This window comes from Engystomops pustulosus, chromosome 6 (genome assembly GCF_040894005.1).
Source record: "Engystomops pustulosus chromosome 6, aEngPut4.maternal, whole genome shotgun sequence".
In the NCBI taxonomy this organism is placed as follows: domain Eukaryota; kingdom Metazoa; phylum Chordata; class Amphibia; order Anura; family Leptodactylidae; genus Engystomops; species Engystomops pustulosus.
In genome coordinates this window covers 172,088,385-172,113,260 of record NC_092416.1, presented here as the reverse complement: position 1 = coordinate 172,113,260, position 24,876 = coordinate 172,088,385, and the positions used below count along the sequence as shown (strand labels likewise).

Sequence of the window (24,876 nt, the reverse complement as noted above, 5' to 3'; positions counted from 1 at the left end):
CATAGGACCGCCCCTACAGGCACTTTCCCCTGCAAAGCCACAGGGGGGCCGAGCAGGCGTCTGCACTTAACCAGGCAGCCGGCCAGCCAGAAAAAAAAGCCGCCGCTACACCCTCCACAACAACTCTTTGTCAGTCCATAATTTCACTTATACTTTCTCTCTCTCTAATCCTACTCACTATCCTTCTCTTATTCTTCAATTCATCTACACACATATTTTCCATATTTTTTCACAAAATCAAAAATCCATTCATACCATTTTCCACATTTAAAACTAAAAAGCTTTCTCACATCCGTCTCATACCACTTCAATCTCACAAACTTCCGCCCACTTACATACTTACTAGAGATGAGCGAACATACTCGTCCGAGCTTGAGGCTCGTTCGAGCATTAGCGTACTCGAAACTGCTCGTTGCTCGGACGAATACTTCGCCCGCTCGAGAAAATGGCAGCTCCCGCCGTTTTGCTTTTTGGCGGCCAGAAACAGAGCCAATCACAAGCCAAGAGAATCTGCACTCCACCCAGCATGACGTGGTACCCTTACACGTCGATAGCAGTGGTTGGCTGGCCAGATCAGGTGACCCTGGAATAGACTAGCCCCTGCCTGCGCTGCTCGGATCATTCTGTGTCTGGATGCCGCTAGGGAGAGAGCTGCTGCTGGTCAGGGAAAGCGTTAGGGTGTTCTATTAGAATAGTGTTAGGCAGGAGTGATTCTACAAGAACCCAACAGCCCTTCTTAGGGCTACAATAACCTTATACATTTTTTTTTTATTTGCTTGTGGCTGGGCTTGCTGGCACTAGTAGTGCAGCTAGTACCATATTGTGAGGAATTTGCAGGGGGACTTGCTACCGTTGTGTTTAGCTCTTAGTGACACACATATCCACCTCAAACACCGAAGTGGGACAATTTATTAGGGGTTTGAGTAGAATTAGGCAGTCTGCTGATTTTTTTTTTTTTTAGCTGTATTTCATTTTATACCTCAAACTCATCTTGCAAAGCAGTGTGCTCTCATTGTAGGCTACAAAATAGCCATAGGAGAACCCCAACGGCTTACTTAGGCCTACAATAGCGTTATATTTTCCTTTTTTTTTGTTTGCTTGTGGCTGGGCTTGCTGGCACTAGTAGTGCAGCTAGTACCATACTGTGAGGAATTTGCTGGGAGACCTGCGACCGTTGTGTTTAGCTCTTAGTGACACGCATAACTACCTCAAACACCGAAGTGGGATAATTTATTAGGGGTTTGAGTAGAATTAGGCAGAGTCTGCTGATTTTTTTTTTTTTTTACCTTTATTTCATTTTATAGCTCAAACTCATCTGGCAAAGCACAAAATCCAGTTGTGTGCTGTCAGTGTAGGTTAGAAACTAGCCATAGCAATAGGATAGCATCGTTTTGTTAAAAAAAATAAAAAACTAAAAAAAAATAAACACAAAATTTTTTTTTTTTCAAGTTTACACTTTAATTTGGAAAATGTTTAACCCGAGGGCTAGGGGTAGAGGGCGAGGGCGTGGATGTGGGCGGCCAACTACTGCAAGGGGTCAGAGGCCGTGTTCCTGGGCGGGGTGAGACACCACCTGCTGATGGGGGAGCAGGGGAAAGCCGCAGAGGTACACTCCCTAGGTTCATCATGTCTCAAGTTACTGGGACTCGTGGTAGAGCACTGTTGAGGCCAGAACAGTGCGAAGAGGTGATGTCGTGGATTGCAGACAATGCTTCTAGCCATTTGTCCACCAGTCAGTCTTCCACGTAGTCCACCCATGTCACCGAAATCGGCACTCCTCCAGCTCCTCCACCTCAGCCTCCTTCCCCCCAGTCTGCCCCCTCCCACCAAAATTTGGAATTTGAACCGGCATACTCTGAGGAACTGTTTTCTGGACCCTTCCCACAGTCACAAACCACTTGTCCTGCTGCTGCTGAGCTATTTTCCGATGCCCAGGTTTTCCACCAGTCGCAGTCTGTGGGTGATGATGACATTATTCACGTAGTGGAAGAAGTGTGTAAAGAGGTGTCGGACGATGAGGAGACACGGTTGTCAGACAGTGGTGAAGTTGTTGTCAGGGCAGGAAGTCCGAGGGGGAAGCAGACTGAGGGATCGGAGGATGATGAGGTGACAGACCCAAGCTGGGTTGATAGGCCGGGTGAACACAGTGCTTCTGAGACGAAGGCGAGTCCTATAGCAGAACAGGTTGGAAGAGGCAGTGGTGGGGCCAGACGGAGAGGCAGGGCCAGAGCTGGTGCATCAGCGCCAAATGTTGCCCGTAGTCAAGCTCCCGTGGCGAGGGCTAGATTTTCAGAAGTCTGGAGGTTCTTTAAAGAAACACCGGATGACCGACGGACTGTGGTGTGCAACCTTTGCCAAACCAGGATCAGCAGGGGTTCCACCACTACTAGCTTAACTACCACCAGTATGCGCAGGCATCTGAATGCTAAACACCCCACTCAATGGCACCAAGCCCATTCACCTCCGGCTGGGCACACCACTGCTCCTTCCCCTTTGTCATCTGCTAGTCAGCCCCCTGCCCAGGACCCCGGCCCAAACACCTCCCGTGCGAAAAACCCCATCTTCGCCTCCACGATCCTCCACAGCATCCACCAGCGTTCAGCTCTCCATACCCCAGACGCTGGAGCGCAAAAGGAGGTATAGCGCAACCCACCCACACGCCCAAGCCCTCAACGTCCACATCTCCAAGTTGCTTAGCCTGGAGATGCTGCCCTATAGGCTGGTAGAGACCGAGGCCTTTCGAAACCTCATGGCGGAGGCCGCCCCTCGGTATTCGGTCCCCAGCCGCCACTACTTTTCCCGATGTGCCGTCCCAGCCCTGCACAAGCACGTGTCAGAGAACATCCTCCGTGCCCTGACCAACGCCGTTTCTGACAAGGTCCACCTGACCACGGACACGTGGACGAGTGCTGCCGGGCAGGGCCACTATATATCGCTGACGGCACATTGGGTTAACTTGGTGGAGGCTGGGACCGACTCTGACCCTGGGGCTGGTCATATACTGCCGACGCCGAGGATTGCGGGGCCTACCTTGGTCCAGGTCTCAAAGGCCTACTATGCCTCCTCCTCCTCCCACCCCTCCTCCACCTCCTCCTCTCCTCCACCTCCTCCTCTGAATTACCATCCGTGGGCATGGCGCCATCAGTCGGTAGCTCTAGGCACAGCAGAAGTGCCATCGCTAAGCGACAGCAGGCGGTGCTCAAACTGCTGAGCCTAGGCGATAAAAGGCACACCGCCCAAGAGTTATTACAGGGCATCACGGCGCAGACTGATCTGTGTCTGGCACCGCTGAACCTGAAGCCAGGCATGGTTGTGTGTGACAACGGCCGTAACCTGGTGGCGGCTCTGCAACTCGGCAGACTGACACATGTGCCATGCCTGGCCCATGTGTTAAATCTGATAGTTCAGCGTTTCCTCAAAACATACCCCTCAAACACAGCGCCGCCTCCAACTGCCCGCTCACCGACTGTTGTGCGACGTGCCCACGAGGTGGAATTCAACACTAACCATGTTATCCAGAGTTTACCAGCAGCGCAGAGCGATTGTAGACTGCCAGATGTCAACTTCCACCAGAACTGGTAGTCAGGTCAGTCAGCTTCCTCAAGTCTACAATGAGGAGTGGACGTGGATGTCTGATATCTTTCAGGTGCTGAGTAACTTTGAGTCAACACAGATGGTCAGTGGTGATGCCGCCATCATCAGCCTCACCATCCCGCTGCTTGGCCTGTTGAAAAACTCTCTGGTCAGCATGAAGTCGGAAGCTTTGCGCTCGTCACAAGAGACGGGGGAAGAAGATTCCCTTGTTGATAGCCAAAGCACCCTTAGGTCTGTTTCTCAGCGCATATCGGAGGAGGTGGAGGAGGATGAGGAAGAAGAGGAGGAGAATGTTGGCGAGACAGAAGAGTCCTTCACTGTTCAGCGTGTATGGGCAGAAGAAGAGGAGTTGGAGGAGAAGGAAATGGACAGTCAGGCCAGTGAGGGGAGTGAATTCTTGCGCGTTGGGACTCTGGCGCATATGGCAGATTTCATGCTAAGCTGCCTATCCCGTGACCCTCGCGTTCAAAGAATTTATTCCAGCACCGATTACTGGGTATTCACTCTCCTGGACCCACGGTACAAGCAAAATCTTTCCACTCTCATCCCTGGAGAGGAAAGGAGTGTGAGAATGCATGAATACCAGCAGGCCCTGGTGCACAAGCTGAAACAGTATTTCCCTTCTAACAGCGCTAGCGGCAGAGGGCGTACTTCTGCGGGACAAGTAGCGAGGGAGAGTAGGCGACCAGGCAGCTTGTCCAGCACTGGCAGAGGTACGCTTTACAAGGCCTTTGCCAGTTTTATGTCACCCCAGCAAGACACTGTCACCTGTCCCCAGTCTCGGCAGAGTAGGGCTGATCTTTACAGAAAGATGGTGAGGGAGTATGTAGCTGACCATACCATCGTCCTAAATGATCACACAGCTCCCTACAACTACTGGGTTTCAAAGCTGGACATGTGGCACGAACTGGCGCTGTACGCCTTGGAGGTTCTTGCCTGCCCTGCCGCTAGCGTGTTGTCCGAGCGGGTTTTCAGTGCAGCTGGTGGCATCATCACCAATAAGCGTACACGCCTGTCGACTGACAGCGCTGACAGGCTGACGCTTATCAAGATGAATAAAGCCTGGATTTCTCCGCATTTCCATTCTCCACCAGGTGAAAGAAGCTGAACCTGAATAATGTATGCACTCCTCCTCCTCATTGTCCTCCTTCTCCTCCTCTTTGTACACTAAAGCAGAGGAAACTGGCTATTTTTTTTGCCAGGGCCAACTGGCTCTGGCTATAGTACTCTATGTATTTAATTTTTCTGGAGGGCCAACTACCCTGTCCTCTGTTTTAAACAATTTTTGGGAGTGCCACATACAGGCACTCAATCTATGTAATTTTTCTGCAGGACCAGCTACCTGCTCCTCTGGTTTGAAAACTTTTTTGGACTGCCACATACAGGCACTCAATTTATTTAATCTTTTTGGAGGACCAGCTACCTGCTCCTCTGGTTTGAAAACTTTTTTGGACTGCCACATACAGGCACTCAATCTATGTAATTTTTCTGGAGGACCAGCTACCTGCTCCTCTGGTTTGAAAACTTTTTTGGACTGCCACATACAGGCACTATCCAAATTAAATTGTCTCCATAGCAGCCTCCACACGTCGTCTTTTTAGCTGCCTTCACACGTTGTCTCCATTGCTACCTCCACACGTCATCGCCATAGCTGCCTCCAAAAGTAGTCCATATAGCTGCCTCCATACATGGTCCCCTTATCAAACGAGCTGTGTCAGGCAGAATTTTGGATTGTTATCATGGCTTCCATGTTAACTTTGTCGCCACCCTGCTGTGTAATCCACAAAATATACTGGCAAACTTTTATCATTTACCGATATTATTTGAGCGCTTCTTGCTCACCTCCTTTGGTTCCTCTCTGCCACCCATTGGTTTTAAGCCTGAGTCCATTTGGGGTATGTTGCCAAGACACTCTCTAGCCTGCCGCTGCCTCTGCCTCTGCGTGCCGTCCCCTATAGTGTCAGGGTCAATTATTGGATGTTTTAGATGCTATCTAGCCTCATTCGGTCACTCTGTCATGGCCATGCTGTTGCCCATAATTTTGGCATAATGGTGCGATTAAGCAGCCTCAGAGGCATCCATGCATGCTGCCCCTGCTGTTTCCTGTCCATTTCCGTGGTGTTTCCATCCTTTTCTGAGGTTCCCAGGTGCTTGGCCAAGCTTCCCTGTGCAGATCCTTGGTCCCCTTGAAAAATGCTCGAGTCTCCCATTGACTTCAATGGGGCTCGTTATTCGAGACGAGCACTCGAGCATCGGGAAAAGTTCGTCTCGAATAACGAGTACCCGAGCATTTTAGTGCTCGCTCATCTCTAATACTTACACATACACGCTAATTTCGTATTATTTTTCAACACACCAACAAAAAAAACAACTGAACCCCAAAATAAACCTCTAAATTTGGAAACCCTAACCCACCCTTTTCCCTACTCCTCATCACCACATCATTTCTTACTTTATCCATTTTAGAATTCCAAAAGAAAACTAATAAAATTCTCTGTAACACTCTCATCTTATTGTACCCCGGGGGAAGAACAAACGCAACATATAACATAATAGGCAAAATTACACTCTTGATAATTAATATTTTCCCTAATAATGATAAATTTCTCAATTTCCAAAGAGATAACTTCTTTTCCACTCTCTCCTCCACATCTTTCCAACTGTCATTCCCATCCAAACTTTCATCAAATTTAACACCTAATATTCTCATACCTTTTTTTACACGCTTTACACCCATATCCTTACTAATCACACCCGATCCAAATAACTTACATTCAATCTTGTCCCAGTTCACACAAAAATCAGACGCTTTGAGACGTTTCACTCGTCTCAAACCGCACTCTGACTCGCATATCGTACACACATCATCTAACACTTTCCGTCTCCACCCGGTATCTGCATATCCTTCACCATTTTATCACCCTTTATCAGACACAACAGTATTTCCATAGTACAGACAAAGACAATTGGTGATAACGGACAACCCTGACGCACCCCAGACAATACATTTATTTTACTAGATAGTTCCCCATTTACCAAAACTTTACTAAAATACCAACATATAAACTACGAATTCGCAAAATCACCCGGAAAACCTAACGTAATTAAAACCCCAAACAAAAAATCATGTGCTAAACAATCATAAGCCTTCTCAAAATCTAATAGCATTACATACACAATCTTTCTTCTCTCACGACGCTCCCACAACACATCCCCTATAACACACAAACTCTCTTGTGTTCTTCTTCCAGGCACCGCACAAAACCGCTCCTCACTCACAACATCCATCTTTCATTCTATTAGCTAAAATCTTTGCGTAAATTTTATAATCCGTATTTTAATAGACTTATAGGCCTCCAGTTTTTCAAATTAACTTCAAATCTCTTTTCTTTGGTATTAAAACAATTCCACCACCTTTCATACTCTGTCAGACAAACATTCTCCCACATGTACCTACATACTTCCACAACATCTTTTCCCACAATCCCCCACATACATCTAAAAAACTCCACAGGCAAACCTTCTCCCGGTGTCTTACCGAACTTCATACTCATGACAACCTTCCATACTTCATTCATTGTAATCTTACCTAACAAACCACTACCACTCTCCTCATTCACCTTTGTCTCCAACACACTTAAACCCTCACTTTCCAGATACTCATTCCTCCATTTCCTTTCAAACAACATACTATAAATTTTTTTCAACTTCATTCATTACATCTTTAGACTCGTTCCCATTCTCATTTATCACCACATCCAGACTTGACTTACTCGCAAATACTTTTTTGAAAAAAAACCTCGTACACTTTTCATCCATTTCCATTTTCTCAACTTTCGCTCTTAAAATTATTCCTCTTCCTCTTTCATTCAACTCACTTTCCACATCTTCATCCAATTAACGTAAAATATACAAAAACCGCAGAGGTTCATTTAAATTAACAAAAAGATGCCTCCTTTCCGCTGCCTTCCACCTACCCAACTTTTTAAAAAAGAGTTTTCTTCTTAATCACCTCCCACCATTCCAGGATATTAACATATTCCATCATAAATTTTTCTCACTTCCTATAACGAGAGATTAGATAAACAGGTGGATACAGGAAATTGGGTGATGGGGAGGTTGAGTACCATACCCCTGATTTAAACCGAGGCCTAATATATGGCTATGTATTCGGTCACCCTAAATGTACCACATTTAGTCAGTGTTGATCCACAATAAACATATTGAAAACAACGAGTACCTCTCATCTGAGAGGAAAAAGAAGGATCGACTAAGGAGATGCGAGTTAAACAATAACAAAATCTTTATTTGTGACAACAATGCTCAAAGTTAAAATGCATTAAAAATACAAGTGGTGGGATACAGAAAGAGAAAGCCGGGCCGACCCGGACAGGGCAAAGTTGTAAAGGGGTAACTTTTATCGGGTAAGAAACTGAACAAAAAGCGCCAACGCATTGGCAGTTGAGCTGCGAAATTTCTTAATTTCTATAGGTAGAGTGGTGGTATTGTCCCGACCACTCTGAAACATACGGTGTGTGAAAGGTATATTTCCTGTGCCTGGGTAAAACAACCTATGGCTACAGGAAGGAAAGAATTATATTGCTATCAGCTCTTACCCGATAATGGGAGGTGTGAGGTGTCTTTGCCACTGACCGGGAGGGTCCGCGTCCCCGACGTACGTTTCGGCTCGGAGTGAGCCTTCGTCTGGGGTTTTGAACCTGACGAAGGCGCTAGTACAGCGCCGAAACGCGTAGTTCCTTTTACCAATAATAACAATAAAGAGCCTTCCAAGTGATGACGCGCCGTTGATGTGGATTCTTCAGCCTTGCCACTCACCTGTTTCAGCCGCGGGATAGAACATCGGACGCCTAATCCTTGTGGACCCACAGGCAGCGCATCACATCAATATACTACATGCTAGGCTACAAGGTAGCCGCAAGGTGAGCACCACATAACAGTCTTTTATACCACTGTTATTCTAATACTACACCTGAGTCGCGCACTTTGGTTCTCTCCCTCTTTTCTCTGATTCAGTGAATCGGTCCACCCTCTGACTCTCTCACTTGCTACATTCATACTACACATAAGTAATTTGTGATCAGTAAACAAAAGTTTTTTGATTATACTGTAATGAAAAAAACTCATCAGATACGAAACAATAATCCATTTTTGAATGACAACCACCACTGTCTGCATGATATGTCATAAAATTAGTACCACATTTTTTCTGCATATCATGTAACTTAAAATCTACTAATATTTCTTTTAATTTTTTATCAGAAACATCAAGATCATCCCCCGTGATATTAAAATTAAAATCCCCAATGAGAATCAGTGGTGATCTTCCCGGAAAGTATAATTTAATCTTTTCAAATAAAATAACTCTCTCATTCTTCTTAACCGATGCATACACATTCAACACTCTAAATTTCATACCAGAAATCTCACATATCATCATCACAAATCGTCCCTCCTCAATTACAATATAACTATCTAGAAACACTATATTACTTTTAAACAAAACCCCCAACCCACTATTCTTACTATCAAAGCCACTTGACCATAACATTTTCCCACATTTCCATTCATCCTCACTTACACACTCTCGCAAACAAAAAATATCCGCCTTTTCTTGGCTAAGGAAATCCAAAATGAATATTCTCCGGCTCTTTGACTTCACTAATCTCACATTCTGTGAGTATATTGTCAAAGACATAAACACAGAAAAAGAAAAACATTTAAAAATTTTTTAAATTGAATGCAGGATCCATAAACCTCTGTGCAACTATCCACAGAATTTTCAGCCTTCTTCTACGGACCTTTAGGTCAGTCACTGGCCTCACCACCCTCAACCTTCTTACTTTTTTTTAGAATGACTTCTAACTCATCACTATCTGAGATTGCACACCCAGCACCCTCCCTTACATGACGTGGTCCCATCTGAAGGGTAGCATTGAATACGTTCTGGATCCGACAGATGATCCATACTTTCTACCTTGGAGAGGAACTCCTCTATACCTCCAGCTTCCTCCATGAAAGTCATGTCAGCCTCCATTTCCTGCTGCTCCAGGATTTCCGCAGCTTGCTCTCTCTTCCTCCTTAGTTCTGCCTCCCGCTCCTCATTTCTTCTCTTCAAGACTTCTGCATATGATCTCTTCCTTTCCTCTCTCTTTTCTTTCCTTCAAATCCGGGCACTCCCGGTACAAATGAGTCATGCTACCACAAAGATCACATTTCCTTCCTGCAGTGCAGTCCAGGTTGTCCACGAAAGATAATTCGCTTGGATTCCTCCTCAAAGTGCCTTTTCAGGCCCTTCTTGGTGTCTCTGAGGCCTCTCTTGGCCGAGGCCACCTGCCTTTGTCCTGAAATAAAGAATGGATTTCAATTTTAGCATATTCCCAGCACTCACTTACGGTTTCAAACAAAGTTTTAAGGTAGGTATAAAACTTAGGGACCACTAAGGCGACTGGCTTGCACAGGTCTCTTGTGAACCACTTCCATTTTACTAGAAGCCAACCAGCCAAGTACCTAATGAGGTCACCGTCCTATTGTTGGCTCTTACTGTTTTGGATTTTGAGATGTCTACATCAGGGAAGTCCATCCGTCCCACCAGGCGACTACTCCTGATTACCTCTCTTCTGACCTTCTCCATTTTGCCTCCCCAGAAGAATATACATAACTTCCCGGTCACCCTCTTGATCCACAGCTTCTGTGGGGGGAAGATCATGGAGACGTACAAAATTAAGGGCAAGATGATCGTCTTTAATATAAGGACCTTGCCCTTAAGGGACAGGTTCCTCATTCTCCAAAGGGCCAGCTTTTCATCTATCCTCCCCTCCAATTGGGAGAAGTTTCTTAAACCACTTAGGTCCAGGTCAAAGGTAACTCCTAGGACCTCTATTTGGGGCTCCAGCTTCACCTGTTCAATTTGGTATTTGTTTTGTTTCCCAAAAAAACTGCGCTTGCTCCAATTCACCTGCATCTCGGAAGATCACAGCACAGAAGATCTTTAGGTGCAGGTTAGACCTTTCCAGGTCAGCCTGGGACGTGCAGGTGAAGATGACATCGTCCATATATGAGACACTTTTTACATAATTCCCCTCACTGCCAGGGACAAAGACTCCCGTCACCCTCTTGTCCCTCTGGATATGTAGCAGCAAGGGTTCCATGGCGCAGATGAATAAAATGGGGGAAAGTGGGCACCTCTGGCGCACTCCAGACCTGATGTTCTCTAAATGGGTTAAATGGCCATTAACAAAAATTTGGCTTTTAATGCCGGTATAAAAGCCCTTCAGGGCCTTTACCAGGAGGAAGACCCATCCCCTTTAAGGCTGTAAAGAGAAAGGAATGGGAGACTTTGTCCATAGTCTTTTCCAGGTCTCTAGCAGCAATGAGGTGTTATTATGCCGACTATACAGGATAAGATCCTGCAGAAGGTTGTCAGTTATCCTGCGACCTGGCACTGCGCATGTTTGCTGGTCGCTTACCAATTTATGGATGATCTTACTCAGACGACTTGTCAATAACTTGGCTATGACTTTATAGTCCACGTTTAGTAATTTTACTCAGGTGGCCGGGTAATTGCTCCTTTGTATTGTCCCACCAGGAAAGTAGGCTAAGTTTTTCAGCAGGCTGCTATTGGCTTTCCATACACCTCTCCCAAATAGCAGCAAATCCTGTAGTTTAACCTCTACTGACAGTATCCTGTGATCTGAAAACACACAGGCTCCACCTTACAGGACCCTGGACACAGACCCTCTGAAAATAAAATAAAATCAATGCGGGATTTGCATTTCCCACTCTCTGAAATAAAAGTAAATTTGTCATCACCAGACATATTATCCGCCACATGTGTAAATCTCAGGTCCTGAATATGCTGGTTAAGCACAGCAGATGACGCGTCTGTGCCAGAAGACGAGTCACTCAGCCTATCATTACCTTTCCTTATACAATTGAAGTCTCCTGTTACAATGGTGGGCATCCTTCCTATCGTATGCAACTTGAGATTTTCCAGAAAATTAACTCTTTCCCTTTTTTGGCAGGGTCATAGGTGTTAAAAAGTCTCAATCTGGTGGAATTATAAGAGACTTCCAGGGCAGCTAACCCTGCTGGGTAGTTCTTCAGTATTTCAAAAACAGCAGCTCTTCTGTATAAATTACTGATGCTTCTAACATTCAAAGTGGCGAATACCAAACTCATCATGGGTAATTGGTGGAGAAATGTGACCCATCATCATTATTTTTTTGGTTGTATTTTCCCCTTGCTTTATTTTCATTTTTATTTATTTTGGATTTAGTGACAGGCGAACTGGGAGAGTATACCTCACTCCAGTCCCCTGAAGATTGGGGCAGCTCCTCTATCTGGAGGACTGTATAGGGATTACTGTGTTCAAACTTGGCCCTTTTAATTATGATACGCTGCACTGCACCTGTGCCAGAGCCTCTCCTCCCACTCCTCTGGGCAGGTGTCAGCCAATCATCAGAGTCACTCTGAGCTCCTCCCATGCTGGAAGGCTGGCTCCTCCCTCCTCCACCTCCTCCTGCACACCTGTGCTCTCCTGCACCATGGCCTCCATCTCCTCAGGCTGCAGGCTCGTTACTGACACCTGTGTATCCGTGTGATCAGACACCACAGTATCATCATCTTTTTTACCACTTTCAGAGACGGACATTTCAATGGTATTAGAATGTATACAATCACTAGGAGGGTCAGAGGGACCCCCTGCAACACACACCACCTCGGGCACAACCTCACCCACCACATCAGCACCCGCAGCGGCACATTCATTACATTACTAACATACATACATTATTAACCCCTCCTGCGGATCTCCTGGCTGTTCCTCCTCTACTAACTGCAGCAGCAGCAGCATAACTTTTGGCTTTCCAAATAAGGGTGAAGACACACATGGCGTTTTTGGGCCGTTTTTACTAAGTGCGTTTTCAGATCGTTAAAAACGCATGCGTTAAAAAACACATCCGTTTTTTAAAAATGCATGCGTTTTTTGAAAACGCATGCGTTTTTGTCCGTTTTTCCGAAATTGCGCAATGAAAAACGGACAAAAACGCATGCGTTTTCAAAAAACGTACGCGTTTTTAAAAAACGCATGCGTTTTTAACGATCTGAAAACGCACTTAGTAAAAACGGCCCAAAAACGGCCCAAAAACGCCATGTATGTCTTCACCCTAAAAAGCCGAAATTTGGGCACTGCCTGGCGACATGCCTCCTCTCTCCACACATGTCACAGGTTTTAAAGGGGCACGGTCCCCCACCATGAGATTTCCCTCCACACATTTTGCACACCACCCCTGCATCACAGGTTTCTTTAGTGCCCGTACTTTCTGCAATTATGACAGAATTCAGGCTGCTCTCTAAAGAAGCAAAATCCCCTCTCCCCACCTATAGAGAAGGAGGCAGGCAGCACCTGAAACCGCTGAACTCCATATTGTCTTTTTTAAAGACTACAAGGAAGCGCCTCTTCCCGTTGTAGATGCCCCATTTGTTACGCATTTTGTTTCCTCCTTCTACAGTCTCACAAAACTGGCGCAAATAAGCTCTTATGAGCCCCACATCCAGCTTGGTGTTGTACATGTGTACTATCAGGGGTCTTTTGGTTTGTTTAAACAGCGGCACCACCTGCACACCGGCCATTATAGGGGCATTAGACTCTGCCAGTTTATCAATGGCAGCCATACAGAAATCAGAGTCTTGTAACTCGATGTCATAAGTTCCCTGACTGGGGAAATCCTGCAGACTCTCCATCTCTTGGGGCTGTAATCTGCATACTTTACCACAATGTCTTCAATGACTTCCATCAGTCCTATGGCAGCGATATGTTCAGGCTTCACCTGGATCCGGATGGTGCTGTTCGCGCTGTTGGACGCCGTCCTGCACTCAATGGGTTAATCCTGGAACTATATCCTATACCCATGCACTTCGCTTCCACACACAGGGCTTCCTGCAGGGAAACCCTGGTGTGCACAGGCCAGACCAAGTTATTCACTGATAAGAACAGATGTTAATTTTTTTTTTAATAGTACTTCTTAATGAATTGTGTTCCACAGATTGCTTTTCCATACTTTCTCAGCAGCCTTGACTCCAAAACAAATTCTATCTCTCCAAAAATGTAAGTATAAATAACTTAAAAACAGTTTAAAACACTCATCTTGGCTTATGGTTTCTTTCTTAAAAATTAAAACATTTCTCACCTTCCACAACGCCATCTTCGCACAGGATATTGTAATCCAGGCTACTTTAAAATCTTCATTCTTGAGGTTTAAACCGTATAAAACTAAATAAAAGTCCATAAAACAAACATCTGTTAGGAGTTTTAAAAGGGTACTGACCTTCCGCCACATCCCCTGTGCAAAGCCGCAATTCCAAAAAGTATGTAGTGTTGTTTCACAGGATCCACAAAACTCCCTGGGGCATTGGCCACTTCTTATTAAGCCCCTCCCGTGCTGAAAGTCCTTCGTAGGGAGACAATCCTGTACAATACACCATAAAATTTCTTTCTGTTCATGTGTTAAAAATTTAAAATTAATATTTTGCCACACAGTTTCCACCATTTTATTAGATAGATTTCCTATTGGGGAATGGGTCACTTGACATTCCAGTAGTTATAGAATTTTCTTGTGGTCCATTAAAATTTGTACATCGACGTCTTCTAATTTGTACAGTCTTATAATTTTTTCTAAAACCACATAATTACCAGCTGGAACCCATCTCCATGGGGTAGATAAAGGTGCGTTAATTCATTTGTATTTTTTGATTTAAAAAAAAACACAATTGTACCACATAAAATTTCTTAAGTTAAAATCAGGTCCTAAAATAGTCTTTACACATTGCGATAAAAACTTGCAATAAATGAACTTTCTAAAATCAGGAAATCCTCTTCCGCCTTTAAAAAATAGACTTATACACTTCCTCCCGCCTGCATCTCTCCATCTTGCTCTTCCAGAAAAAATAAAAACATTCTCTTATAAATTTTCTTAAAACAATGTCAGGGGGAATAAAAACAGTTGAAATGTATAAAAGCATAGGTAAAATCACTTGTTTAAAAATTAAGATTTTTCCATCCATGCTTAGGCTTCTTAGTTTCCAGAAGGAGAGTTTTTTCCTTACTCTCTCCAGTAGAGATTACCAGTTCCTTATGCAACCGCAGTTTTCTGTAAAAAAAATTCCTAAAATTTTTATCTCTTGGACTTTCTTAAAACAACAATCTTCATTTAAAGTAACATTTCCACACAATAAAATATTAGACTTGTCCATATGTAACTTAAAACCGGCTGCTTCCTGGAACCACTGCACCACCCGAACTATCCGGTTGAGTCCCGTCATGTCCCGGGTGAGCAGGGTCACATCGTCCATATAAGCCACCAATTTTACTGGTACGTTCTTGTTTCCAGGGATAAAAACACCTTTGATTATCTTGTCCTTTCTAATGGCATTCAGCAGCGGTTCTATTGCACATATGAATAAAATTGGTGATAAAGGGCATCCTTGTTTTACGCCACTTTTTAAAAGAACTCTTTTTGATAAAAAACCGTTGACAGATATTTTACTAAAAGCTTCTTCATATAAAATTCTAATATATTTCACAAATTTTTCTGGACATCCCATCTTCATTAAAACCTTGAATAAAAAATCATGAGACACACGGTCGTAGGCCTTTTCGAAATCCAAACTCAATACAGCCAAGTCCTGTTCTCTGTCTTTAAAATCCCATAAAATATCCCGTATTAAAAACAATGAGTCCGTTATCTTTCTTCCTGGGACCGCACAGGTTTGATCTCTATTGATGACAGAGGCAATTACACTTTTCATTCTGTTAGCCAGGATTTTTGCAAAGATTTTATAATCAGTGTTTAAAAGCGTTATAGGTCTTCAGTTCTTAAGCTCGTTCTTATTACCTTTTTTATATAGCAGCACGATGAGACCATCCTTGCACGATTCGGGTAAAACACTGGCAGATAAAACCTCCTGTAAAACATCCATAAAAGCTGTATTGATTATACTCCAAAAAATTTTTAAAAATTCAATGGGTAGGCCGTCGCTGCCTGGTGTTTTTAGGTTTTTAAAACTTTTTATTGCACACGCCACTTCTCCATACTCCACATCTTGTGCTACTCGTTTTTATTAAAAGGGACATCAATTCTTTCCAGAAAAAATTCTTCCATAAAAGGGTCACTCTTCTTCTTTTCAAATAAATTAGAATAAAACTCCTCAGCTTTCTTCAGTCTGCCATCCAACGATTTCTCACCATCTATTTCTTCTATTGTGTCTTTTTTACTTACTTTTTAAAAAAAAAAAAAGAAATTGGAGCATTTCTCATCCTCCTCCAAGGCTTCCACTCTGGCATTGAAGATGATCTCCTTTCCTCTCTCTTCCAGTTTTCTTTTGACTTCTTTTTTCACTTCTTCGATCTCTTCATCTACTTGAATCCCAGAATTTTTCAATAAATAAAGACATTGTAATTTTGCAAATAATTTGTCATACATTTCTCTTTTCTTTTCAGCTCTTTCTTTTGCTTTCTGGATAAAAAAAACTTTTACTTTTCTTCTTCACATATTCCCACCACAATAAATTATTCATAAAATCCTTTTTCTTTTCCTCCAATTTCTTAAAAAATTCTTTAAAACTATTTAATACATCCGGATCTTTTAAAATAGATGTACAGGCGGTCTCCTACTTAAGAACACTCGACTTACATACGACCCCTACTTACAAAAGGACCTCTGGATATTGGTAATTTACTGTACTTTAGTCCTAGGCTACAATAATCAGCTGTAACAGTTATCACAGGTGTCTGTAATGAAGATTTAGTGTTAATATTGATTCTTATTCCAACCCAACAGTTTTAAAATCCAATTGTCACAGAGACCAAAAAAGTTCTGGCTGGGATTACAATGATAAAATATACAGTTCCGACTTACATACAAATTCAACTTACCTACAGACCCTATCTTGTATGTAACCCGGGGACTGCCTGTATTAAGTTTCCAATGGGAAGATTTCTTTTTGACTCACCATCCAGGAGTAAAGTGCACTGCAGTAGTTTATAGTCCAAGAACCCATTCACCTTGGTGGTAAACTCCTCTTGTTTAAAGTGCTCCGTGACAAATAAATAATCGATCCTGGATTCCACAGCGTTGTTTCTCCAAGTCATTTTATATTCTTCTTTTTTGCCACATTCCTCCCAGCAATCCCTAAAATGAAAAATTTCTTTTACCTCTTTCAGGATCCTCGAGAATTTGTCCTTCTTTTTTTTGATGTGACAATTAAAATCTCCGCTCACAATTATCGGGTCCGGACCTACTAAAAACAGTTTTAAAATTTCTAATAATTCAATTCTTTTGTTTTTTTCAGCATGGGCATATATACAAAAACATTTAATTCTTTCTTGGTTTCTTACCACCGTTGTACATAGAATTCTTCCAGGGTAGATCTCCTCCACCTTCACGATCTCCCACTCTTTTTTGCACAAGAAGGCAACGCCATCACTCCTCACCTCATTACCTCCTGAGAAAGTGAAGTTCCGGTCCAGTTTTCTTTAAGGTAAGAGTAATCAAGTTTTTTTCCTATATTACACTCCTGGAGAAAAATAAAATCAGAATCTTCATTTTCAAAAAAATCATACAAAACTGTACTTTATTTCTCTTGTTAATCCCCTGAACATTCAGGGATGCAATTTTGATCATCCTTTATCTTTCATTTTAGGACCATCCCCACTGTCCTGTCTTACACTCCGTTTCACCTTTTCTTTAACATCAGATTCTGAGGATGAAGAGAGTTCGCCCAGGTAAGCAGATATTCTTTTTTTACCCGGCTCTTCCTCCTCTCTTTCACTCTCACTCTCTTCACACTTTCCTCTTTTTGCAGATTTTACTTCACATTCCATATCTTCCTGTCCACATGGAATTTCAGAAGACACAGACGTGTCCTCCGGGGTCTCCTGTACTAGTTGGGGGAGATCAGTGACCATCTCCTCGATGTGAGGTAGACCACACATTTCACTCCCAACCTCCTTTCCACCAACTACTTCATTTGCATCTTCATTTACATTTACTTTACCTATCCCAGCATCTGTTCCCGTTGTCTCTTGGGAAGTTCCTTCTGCAGATGGGGCACTCCCACTCCTCTCACCACTTTCAACATTTTCTGCCACATCAGCAGACTTATTTGGGCAATCACATTTTTGATGTGTCGCATCCACACACTCATCGCATGGCTCACAATCTTCGGTTTTGTGGCCATATTTTTTACATGCCTGGCAATAAGGAGGCATTCCTGAAAAAAAAGGTGTCCTCTTACCCTGTTGATATAAATCACAGGTGGAGGCATCATGATGGACCCATCAGTATCCTTCCTGAAGGTCACGGTATAAATCCTCCTTCCGTCCCAAACGCCAAAATTTGTCAATCCTTTCTTCAAGACAACTTTTTCACAAAACTTAAACAAATAATTTTCAACCTGAAGATCGGGTAAAAAAGGACTATACATGTGTATAGTTAATGTCCTTGATGCATACTGATATGAGGGATATGCCTGCACTCCACGTAATACATCAGAGTCCCTATTATCTTCATAGGCTCTGTACGCCTTATTGCAGATCCTCACACTATCTAGTGTAACATCAAAAATCCCCCGTTTCTATAAAAAAGACTGTACGCAAACATAATCCTCTGTTCGCAGCTTTAGTAATGGGCCAAAAACTTTATCATGCAAAAAATTAAGATTTTTTACCGTACGTTGGTCGTCCGATACGACAAAACAGATGGTATCTTTCAAGAAGTACTTGGTTGAAAAAAAATCTGGCATTTGGATGCCATTTTCCTTCTCCAAACAATCTGCTTTTCTTTTTTTTTCAAAATAGGAAGAAGAAAACCTTCGCCAATCCACAAGACAGATCTCTCAAATCTTGGGTATCGCCTCCTCTGGTTCAGGATTCCTCCGGTTCGTCACCTCGTCCAGAAAACGCCACTTCCCCAGCCGATGCTCCAGTCCACGAAATCCTCCCGAACTTCAGAGAAAGGTCACACTCCAGCCAGATCCATATACCCCCCCAATAGCTGCAAGAATCTGTATTAGACTCAAGGCCGAGGGTACGCCCTTCTCCGTAGAAGAATGCGCCTTGCCTTCCAGCTCACAACCTGATCACAAGTTGATCTTTGCCAAAAGGCCGAGAAGCGATACCAACCATAGCTCGCCCAGACTGGGCCCCCTTCAGAACTCTTAACACTGCTCACGGAGAGGAGACACCGCCAGGAGGCAAAAAAGCTACTCGGCGAGTCACACAATCCTCTGTGTGGGGACAATTTATCTGCATAGGACCGCCCCTAGAGGCATTTCCCCCGCAAAGCAGCAGCCAGCCGCCGCTACTCCCTCCCCACAAAACAACTCTTTTGTCAAGTCAGTCTGACCGACTGCCTGCCTGACGGCTCAGAGATCACTTTTCCTTTCTCTTGACACAGCCGCTGGACGGTGTGAGGGGACAAGCACGCTCACTCCAGCACACGCTGATAGCTACTGCTTACCTTCGCTCGTTCGCACCTTCTCAGACTGTGACTGCTAACAGTGCAGGAGGAAGCCAAATCTCAACCTGCAGGTGTCTTCGATTCAAGTAGACGGCTCCAGACTAATCATGATCCAATTAGCTCCAATTAATTAGGCCGCCGATTAGGTCACTTTTATTTTTCCTTTTTTTTTTTTCCTTTGTTCCGGGTCGGGCCCATTTAGCACCTCATTAATCAATTAGTGAGAAGCCTTTGTTCCTCCTGCAAAAGACACAGCACACAACACACCTGAGTAGGTGACAAAGCACAAGAGCGTCGTCGACGTCACATTGCAAACTTCGGCTCCATTTCTTTTTCCTTAGGGGACGTATCAGATATTAAACTGATAAGAACAGATTTTTTTTTTTTTTTTTTAATACATTATCTCAGTTATCTCAATACTCAAGTTAATATATGGAAATGTCCTTTGTTTTTTATCAAGAGATTAAGATTTCATCACTGATAATGCAAGTAAGTAAATCAGGCCCGACTCCAGCACCCGGCATACCTGGGCAAGTGCCGGGGCCCAGAGAGCTGCAGCACATTATGGGTTAACAACCCCCCTCCCCTTTCCCCCCTATCACCTCTTCACACGGAGCTGCAGTAATGCTGAAATCTGTCAGCTCAGAAATCGGGACGAAGAGGAGGAGGAGAAGCATGTAGACTCCTCTGTGTGATACCAGGGCTGCTGCAGACACCACAGGGTGTGATGGTATGTGACATGTATGGATGTGTATATAGTGAGTGTATGGTATGTGTGATGATGTGTTTGCCTGCATGTGTATCTGTATCTGTTTGTATGTATCTGTCTGTCAGTGTGTGTGTGCCTCCATGCTTGTCTATCTTTATGCATGTCTCTGTAGCTGTCTGCATGTATATATGTCTTGCTGCATGTGTGGATGTGTGAATGATATTAATCATCTCAAATGTACAAGCAGAGAGGGTTCTGTGTAAGCAGTGATGTGTATTATGAGGTTCCGCAGCAGCTCAGGTGTGTATTATGAGGTTACACAGCAGCACAGGTGTGTATTATGAGGTTCCCCAGAAGCTCAGGTGTGTATTATGAGGTTCCCCAGAAGCTCAGGTGTGTATTATGAGGTTACACAGCAGCACAGGTGTGTATTATGAGGTTACACAGCAGCTCAGGTGTGTAGTATGAGGTTACACAGCAGCACAGGTGTGTATTATGAGGTTCCCCAGAAGCTCAGGTGTGTATTATGAGGTTACACAGCAGCACAGGTGTGTATTATGAGGTTACACAGAAGCTCAGGTGTGTATTATGAGGTTACACAGCAGCTCAGGTGTGTATTATGAGGTTCCGCAGCAGCTGAAGTGTGTATTATGAGGTTCTGCAGCAGCTGAATTGAAGTTTCAGTTTTATTACTTGGCAGAGTGGAGGGGCACACATTTATCAGGTTTGCACTGTTGGTTAAATGACCTCAAAACTGCCCTGACCGTGACACGGCTGTTTGGGATGATAAACTGGGGAATATTTTTTAATGCTGGCATGTGAGTTCACTGCAAAGGGGCCCACTGAGGCACTGTCGCCCAGGGGCCTACTGAAACCAGGAGCCTGCTCTGAAGTAAATAATATTTTTTTTTTATATATACATATATTTTTTTTATATTTAGATATAATTTGGGAAAAAAACTATAAGAAATAAAAAAGGAAAAAAGTTATTACCGTAAAATGCGATTCCGAACCTTCGGCTTCCAGAGTTTTTCAGCTGCTTGTACTCCAATTGACGACTTATCTCTCCAAAAGTGCAAAAATAGATAGCTTAAAAACAATTTCAAACAATCATCCTCACAAATACTTTATTTTCTAAAGATGGGGATGTTTCTCGTTTTCCATAAAGCCATCTTCACACACGTAATTAAAATCCAAGCAACTTTAAAATCTTCATTTTTGAACTTTAATCCATAAAAAATGATATTAAAATCTAAAAAGTGAACATTGGTCCACTCACTTTTTTGCAGACATTTCGGGCAAAATTACAATCCCAAAAAATGTGTATCGGTGTTTCGCTTTGTACACAACCCAACCTTGGGCACTTTTCTGAGCTGGAGAGTCTCCTCCGATACTGAAACTCCCTGGTGGGGAGGCAGTCTTCTATTGCGCACCATAGGAGCTCTTTTTGTTTGTTAGATAATAAGTTAAAATTAATATTCTTCCAAGTTTCTTCTGAAACTTTTCCATTAAAATTCCCCACTAGGCTGCACACCACTTTTTCTTCGATTAGGTGGAGAATCTTCTTGTGGTCTTTTAAAATCTCCGTGCTGACATCTTGTAAACTGTACATCTTAATAATTCTCTCTAAAATAATATAATTACCAGCAGGGATCCACCTGTACGGACAGGACAAGGGCAGGTTTGCCCACTTGTATTTCTTTATTAAAAAACCACAATTGTACAGAGTAAAACTTTTCAGAATAAAATCAGGTCCTAAAATAGTATTTATACAAAGTGCCAAATATTTACAATATAAAAATTTCCTCAGGTCTGGGAAAGCTCTTCCACCTTTAAAAAAAGACTTGCATAACTCTTCTCTCTTGCATCTCTCCATTTTGCTACCCCACAGAAAGTTAAAACATATTTTTATAAACTTTCTTAAAAACAAGTTTGTGGGGGGGAAATCATGGAGGTATATAAAAACATAGGGAGTAAAACTTGTTTAACTATTTAATTCTTGCATCCAGAAAGATATGTTTTTCTTTACTCTTTCCAGGAGAGACTCCCAGTTTTTGATGGCTCCACAATTTTATAATAAAAATAACACCTAAAATTTAAATTTTTAGCAATTTGGTAAAAAGACAGTTCTCGTCAAGTTTAAAGTTTTCACATAATAAAATATTAGATTTTTCCATATTCAATTTAAAACCTGACGCTCCTTGGAACCACTGCACCACCCGGGTTATCCGGTTTATTCCCTTCATGTCCTGGGCGAGCAGTGTTACGCCATTCATATATGAGACTAATTTTACGGGAATGTTCTTGTTGCCAGGAATAAAAACGCCACTTATCAACTTGTCGTTCCTGATGGCACAAAACAGAGGTTCAAGAGCACACACAAATAAAATTGGTGATAGCGGGCATCCCTGCTTCACACCGCTTTTGATAAAAACCTTCTCAGATAAAAAACTATTGACAGAAATTCTACTAAAACACTTATTCTATAAAATCCGGATAAAATTGATGAAAACTTGCGGACAACCCATCTTCTTCAGTACTTGAAATAAAAACTTGTGAGACACTCGGTCATAGGCTTTCTCAAAGTCTAAACTTAAAATAGCAAGATCTTGACTTCTATCTTTAAAATCCCAAAGAATGTCCCGAATTAAAAGCAAAGAGTCAGAAATTCTCCTACCTGGTATTGCACAAGTTTGGTCCCGATGAATAACAGAAGCAATAGTGCTTTTAAGTCTATTGGCCATTATTTTTGCAAAAATGTTGTAATCTGTGTTTAAAAGTGTAATTGGCCTCCAATTTTTTAGATCATTTTTGTTTCCTTTCTTAAAAAGAAGCACAATCAGGCCCTCCTGCCACGAATCTGGAGCCACTCCTGTTGATAAAACTTCCAAAAAGACTTCAACAAAAGATGTGCAAATACAAATCCAAAAAAACGTATTCAATAGGCAGACCATCATTACCAGGTGCCTTTAAATTATTAAAACTCTTCACTGAACTAAGGACTTCTTCTTTTGTCAAACTCTTGGATAAAATAGAACAATCTTCTTCATTAAAACAAGTGTCAACATTCTCTATAAAATACTCTGGATCACAAGATTTTTCACTAAATAAGTTAGAATAAAAGTCTTTTACTTTACCGAGTTTTCCGGGTGTCGACTTCTCTCCATCAAGTTCATCAATAAAATCTTTTCCTCCGGATACTTTTTTAAAAAAGAAACTTGTACATTTTTCATCTTCTTCAAGGATTTTTACTTTTGAATTAAAAATGATTTCTTTACCTTTCTCTTTTAAAAGCCTCTTGATTTCAAACTTGGTGTCTTCAATTTCTTTATCCACATTCACGCCCATCTTTTTAAAAGAATAAAAGCACTGAAGCTGAGCAAATAACTTTCTGTAAAACATTTTTTTCGCCTTTGCTTTTCTTTGGCTTTGTTTGATAAAAAACATATTTATTTCTGCTTTGACAAAGTCCCACCATGAAGATAAATTTGTAAAAAAAATGTTTTTTCAACTCCAATCTTTTAAAAAGAATTTTGCATCTGTTCACAATCTCCAAATCATTAAACATTTTAGTGTTCAGTTTCCAATGAGAAGGTTTTTTGTTAAAAACATTTGGATTTAGATTTAAAGTGCAAGAGATCATCTTATGGTCGGAAAAACCATTCACTGTTGTTTTGAAGTTTGTGGCCTTAAAGTGCTTTGAGGAAAAAAAGTAATCAATGCGTGATTCAGTTATTGCACTTTGCATGTAATTTTGGACTCTTCTTTACTTCCACAAGACTTCCACACATCGCTTAGATCCAAATCAGAAAGAATATTTAAAACAAAAGTAGCAGACTTCTCCTTCTTCCTCCCGTCCAAGTGGCAATTTAAATCACCTTCAATAATTATGGGGTCCGTGCCAACTAAAAACAATTTTAAAATTTCAAATAATTCTAATCTTTTTTTCTTTACATGCATGCCCGTAGACAGAAAAACATTTGATTTTTTTGTTTTCCCTCTCCACAGTCACCGATAAGAACCTGCCGGGGTATATATTTTCGGGAAGAAGAAAGTTTTGATCACTCCGGCACAGAAAACTTCTTTAAAAATTGCAAATTTTTATTTATCAAAAAAGTCAAAATTCATAAAAAATTGGTTGCAGACATCCATTATCGCATCACCAGAAACACCTCATGTGGAAAAAGTAGAGCCATATATATCTTCGGTTTGGATAATTTTCCAGTCTTTGCTGCATAAAAAGGCTACACCATCGCTCTTGGTCTCGTTACCTCCTGAGAAGACATAGTTTCCATCCCACGAGTCACCAAGGTAATTGTAGCACAGTTTCTTTTCAATATTGCCTTCTTGTAAAAAAATAAAGTCATAATTTTCTTTTTTTTTTTAAATCATACAGAGAAGCTCTCTTGAATTTGCTGTTTAAACCCTGAACATTCAGGGACACTTTGTCTTTACTTTGAGGGCTCTCCCTGTCGCACTTGTGAGGTCTTCCGATTTTTAACCTTGAGTGCTCTGAATCTGAGCTACTAGATGAAATTTCACCCAGGAGACTCATCTTCACTCTTCTCCTTTTTCTTTGGTCTTTTCGTGATTTCCCCAAAGTGTCCATTGGCTGTTGACCACACGGGGATCCCCTTGTCGGATCCATCACGGTAAGTTCTTTCTCCAAATTTTCAATCTGTTCTATCGTAAGATTTACCACAGTATCAGATGACGAGGTTCCACCATCTTCTACTTTAACACCACTCTCCACGATACTTTCTTCCATGTCCCCATCTTCTCCAGCCAGAAGATCTTCTGATGGCTCATTTACATTCTCCTGGGGGACATTTGCTTGCTCCTGTTCAGGAGATCCGGAACTATCTTTTGATTGTTCCTCCTTATTCTTTGGACAATCAGCACATTGATGAGAGGTCCCAGGGCATTCTGTACACACTTTACACACTCTAGTGTCGTGCCCATAAACCTTGCACTTGCGGCAATAATCCGGTCTGTTTGAGAAAAAAACATTACCTCTCACTCTTCTTATATAGCAGA

The 24,876-nt window shown here is 42.4% G+C and overlaps 1 long non-coding RNA gene across 1 annotated transcript in view; it reads right to left on the bottom strand.

Annotated features, from left to right (window-relative positions):
- LOC140066177 (uncharacterized) overlaps positions 1–24,876 on the bottom strand; it is a 205,295-nt gene that overhangs the window by 162,240 nt on the left and 18,179 nt on the right. The window contains exon 2 of the long non-coding RNA XR_011848145.1: positions 19,131–19,370. This is a non-coding gene — a long non-coding RNA (uncharacterized lncRNA). The remainder of the gene's footprint in view (positions 1–19,130; positions 19,371–24,876) is intronic.